This window comes from Cuculus canorus, chromosome Z, assembly GCF_017976375.1.
Source record: "Cuculus canorus isolate bCucCan1 chromosome Z, bCucCan1.pri, whole genome shotgun sequence".
NCBI classification, from domain to species: Eukaryota; Metazoa; Chordata; class Aves; order Cuculiformes; family Cuculidae; genus Cuculus; species Cuculus canorus.
Window position 1 is genome coordinate 46,935 of NC_071441.1, and position 4,923 is coordinate 51,857.

At 42.5% G+C, this 4,923-nt stretch overlaps 1 pseudogene; it reads left to right on the forward strand.

Moving 5' to 3' along the window:
• Positions 1-1,672: 1,672 nt before the first annotated feature.
• Positions 1,673-3,665, forward strand: LOC128850362 (dual specificity protein kinase CLK4-like; annotated as a pseudogene).
• The last annotated feature ends 1,258 nt before the right edge of the window (positions 3,666-4,923 follow it).

Below are 4,923 nucleotides of genomic sequence, written 5' to 3' on the forward strand. Positions count from 1 at the left end.
AATTTTTTAAGGTAAAGTCTGAATTTGTCAGAATATCTGCAGTGCTGTTTAGCGTTACGGACCAGAAAAACCTCTAATCTGAATTTTTCTTAGGTACTGTGAAAACATCTTCTGTAGCGGAACTAATTTAAATGCTAATGCTTACTTAGGACATGATAATTTTATCAAGAACTGCATAAAGTATTCCTGCAAATGGCTCGCAAAGTTTTTGTTACATTAGGTCGTACTGAAATACCTGTTAAACTGATTTCTATGGCTGTGACAAGTAATGTGGAGATTTTGACTGTGGAATTTTAAAAATCTGTATCATACTTACAGTAGGGTAACTGTACCATGACTGGAAGGACATACCCACCTACAGAGAGACCACAGTCAGCTGAGGTTTAAATTCTGGTCTAGGGTGACACCAGGCAGGCCTTGGTTTCCGAATACTTTTCATTCCCATAGAAGCTATATCTTCAGCTCCCAATGCACGAACATGTCAAGTGAGTATTATTCCACTGAAGCTGCAGATCAATGCACCACTGAGGGGACTGCTGGCGTCACTCAGGTGGAAATCTGGAATGTTTGGTCTGCAAGACTAAAGACAAAAAAAACTTGCAGGTGTGCCTGACTAAGCTGCTTATAACAGTAGTATGTAAATAAGTAGGACAGGGCTCATGGGGCCCTTGGCTAACCTTGAACTATGCGATATCAGGCTAGAAAATGGATGGGTGGCTATGTGCTTTGTATTTTTACACGTCAGCTTGAAGCTGATTTGTATTAGCTTTCTAGTCTCAGAGCAAACTACTTAGGGCTTCAAGGACTAGACTGGATATTACAGAGTTTCCAGCATGTACACAGGGAGCTCAGAGAGGCTTTCAGTACAGAAAATGGGAGGTCAAATTAAGGGATTGATGTAAATCCATACTCTGAAGTTAGTCTTTCTGCTATCTCAGATTTCTGATTCTAAAAGACAAAGTGCATAATCCTGAAATTTGGCAAGAGCCACTGAAGATGAGTAGCTGTTGCCTTCTCTCTGCCTTGATTTTCTGCTGTTATTGGAGCATTTATGATGTATAAGGTTACAGATTCTGGCATTACTCAACACCCTTTAAAGAGCAGATTTGCTTTAGTACCAAAACACCTATGTATGTTTAATAGCTAAGAAGTTACCTGCAACAAAGCAGACATAACAAAATCTTTTTGATATCCTGAATTTTGTTTGACTACCTGTTACAGCTGTGTAAAAGTTAAGACATTAGCCTGATTTGGATAAGGCCAGTTAACATCTGTCCTTGCTTGGTAGTTAAAGACAGGTGGAATTCATATTCTAAACACCTTTTCTTTGTGATACACTTCAGCAAGGGGACTAGCAAGAAGCTAAGGGTATATGTTGCTTCTGCATCCATCAATCTGTAAGCTCTCTGTTTTGTGGCAGGCAGTGAAGCTGACTCACAGTTCACACACTGTTCACCAAGTGGCAGTCCCAGATTTCATATATGCTTTCCTCCCATCTGGTAAGTGGGTGACTCATTTATGACTTAATTCACTACACTCAGTATAAGAATAATTCCTACTGAGTCAGATAGAATGTTTTCGGGGACTCCTGCTGTTGGAGAGCACTTCACCTCTACTGCTCTCCTCATCTGTCTCATACTGTAGGCTGCACTCTAACTTCCAGAGCAGAATCCTTTTACCTGAAGCTCAGGATTGAAGAAACTGCTGCTGTAGTGAAACCACTTCTGGTTTGTGTATGAACTTTAGCTTTGTCTGTCTTACTGTCACATAGTCAAATGGGGGTCAGCCTCACAGATTGTAGTGAATTATACATGTGTTTTCCCACTTTTGCAGTCACTGTGGCCAGATGTCGGGATGGTTTGACTACCATGGACATATCTGCATTGTTTTTGAGCTCCTGGGGCTAAGCACCTTTGACTTTGAGAGGCAACAGCTTCGTGCCATTTAGCCTGGACAACATTAGACACATGGCCTATCAGATCTGCACATCTGTCAACTGTAAGCATGTTCCTTCTTTGCTTTATTTGTTAAAGTTTCTTTGCCGATCCCGCTAACTGTATGAGTTCACTTGCAGTTTTGCTTATGAAGAAGTTAACACATACCGATCTGAAATCAGACAGTATTGTCATTGTGAAGTCTGACTATGTAGAAAAGTACAACCCTGAACTGGTAAGTTGCTGTCCTCTTCCCCACCTTTCTCCTCCTCAGCCATTCTCTGCGTTTATTTGGTCACTTGCATCCCATTACCTTTCATTTCAGAAACACAAGGAATGTAGACTGAGAAAACCAGGCATGAGACTTGTGGACTTCAGGTGCACCTGGGTATGGTCATGGGTATCATGGCACTTTGGTGACTGCCAGAGCTTACAGAGCTCCCGAAGTGGTCCCGGGTCAGTGGAAGGCTGCTTTTAGCCTAAGCTTAGCCACCTATGAGTTTTTGTGTGCTATTGAACAGAGCTAGAGAAGTGTTTGGCTTCTTGCTTGAGCTGCTGAACTGTTTGCAGTCTAGCCTAAACATCAACAAGCTGAATCTTTTCACAGGGCTTGGATGGTCACAGCTATGCGGTATTTGGAGTATAGGATGTAGTCTCCTGGAATACTACCTTGGAGACCTAGTATTTCAGGTAGGGAACTCTGAACATCAAAATGATGGAGCATGTATAACGCTCTCCAACTTGATGAACGTAGGCTGCATAGAGGTGGGGACTAAGGGGACTGGTCTGTGCAGGAAAGTAGGCTGCATTTCTCTGTAATGCCAAGCTGAAGATAATGGAAGATGTAGGCACCAAAGAACTTTCTCAGCAGCAGATTTTTTACAAGTTGATTTCAGTAGACATTTTGGAAGCAGCTTGAAAGGAAGGATCACCGTGTCAACGTTTGGAATTTACAAGGCACCCTAATACCAGATGTGGCTTCATCTGTCACCATCAGCAAATACACCTGAATTCTGTCCTCTTGACAGAATTGCTGAAGTTGAACTTGAAGAAGAAAGTTAAAATAAACCACCAAGGAAAGGTCAAGGGGAAAAAAACTCCAATAGCTTATAACTTCTTTCAGGAAGCAGAGAACTCAAGCCTCTCTTTATTTCCTTGATTAAGTTCAGTTTTTTGGTTGCAGAGTACAGTCAAAAATTAAGTCAGCCTGGTGTGTGGTTCTTGACAACTGCCTCTTTACAAGGAATGAAAAATGTCTCTCTTGACTTCCCTCCAGACCAATGACAACAAACAACGCCTGGCGATGATGTAGCGATTACTGGGGCCTTTGCCAGAGCAAATGATAAACAGAGTTATTTCATTAATGAAACAGAATTGTTTCTGTAATGTCCGGCTGGCCTGGGATGAACACAGTGCTGCTGGACAATACTTCTCAAGGCATTGTAAACCACTGAAGGTAAGATTATGGGGGAAGATGCTTATGGGCAGAGGAGCTCCAAGTGCAATTCTAAGATTGGAAGCCTGTGTTTTGTTGTTATTTTCATGAAGGCATTCGTGGCCTACCATGATTGTGACCACGAGAACCTGTTTGACCTGACTGAAAAGATGCTGTTGGACCCAGTCACATGCATTACTCTGGAAGAAGCACTGCCATATCCTGACTTCCTCCTGCTGAAGTGTGAAGAAAGGGCATGGCCTCTTACAGCTGAGGCAGATGAACATGTCTGTTAAAAAATGGAAACTATGTTAAATGCTGTTTGTTTGTTAATGTTTGGTATGTATTTATTTATTTATTTATTTATTTTATTTATTTATTTTTATTCCAAATTCGTGTGTTGGAATAATAAGAAAAAGAAACTGATGAGCCCAGTTTTCTTTCCTCTGTAAATCAAAATCTCGGGACACTTCTATTGTGTGTACAGAGCACCCTCTCCTCTGTAAGCCTCCTAAGAGCCAGAAAGTATTAATTTAATTATGGTTTATCCAACCGTCATTGGAAGAGCAAAAGACCTAGGGCTGATGAGTGAGTGGCTGATGCTTCCTTTCTGGGTAAGAGGACAGGGACAGCCTTTGCTGTTAACTGTGAGGATGGGCTTTATTTGATGAAGGAAAAAAAGTTACACAGGAAGGAAGATCCCTGTAGTATTAAAGAGATTGCAATGTGATAAGGAATTATTATTTTTGTTAATTTTAGGAGGGGTACTCTTGTTACCAGTATTCCTTTGTATGCCATTGTTGGCATACAGCAGTAGAGAATTCCCTCTTCCAGCAGCTCTTTCTTGGATTATGAGCTGTCCCGAGCCTTTCCATTAAGAATTGAAAGAAGGCTGACAGACTCCAAAGCTCCTTCTGAGAGCTGGGGGCTGAAGTGCCTACTGCAAGGCATGGGGTGGCAAGAGGAGTGCCCGTGACGTAAACTGCCGCGTGTGCAGCGGTAATGAGCAGCAGAGGAAGCACAGGTTCCTTTGACAAGGCGTGGTTTCTTTTGTTCTGTGGGGAGAAGATTTTGATCTGTCCATTTCCTTGAAGAGTTGCATTTAATTTGTTTGTCTTATAGTGGGTATTTATCATAGAATCATAGAATGTCCTGAGCTGGAAGGCACTCACAAGGATTATCAAGTCCAGCTCTTGTCCTTGCATAGGACAACCCCAACATTCACACCATGTGTCTGAGGACGTTGTCCAGATACTTCTTGAATATTGTGACGCTTGGTGCCAGGACCGCTTCCTTTGGGAGCCTGCTCCAGTGCTCCACCACCCTCTGCGTGAAGAACCTCTTCCTAATATCCAACATAAACCTGCCTGACACATCTTCCTGCCATTCCCTCAAGTCCTGTCATTGGTCTGCAGCGAGAAGAGATCAGCACCTGCTCCTCCTCCTTCTCCTGGAGGAAGAAGTAAACTGCGATGAGGTGTCCCTTCAGTCTGTTCTCCTCCAGGTGGAAGAGATGAAGTGATTTCAGCTGCTCTGTGTTCAGCTTCCCCTTTA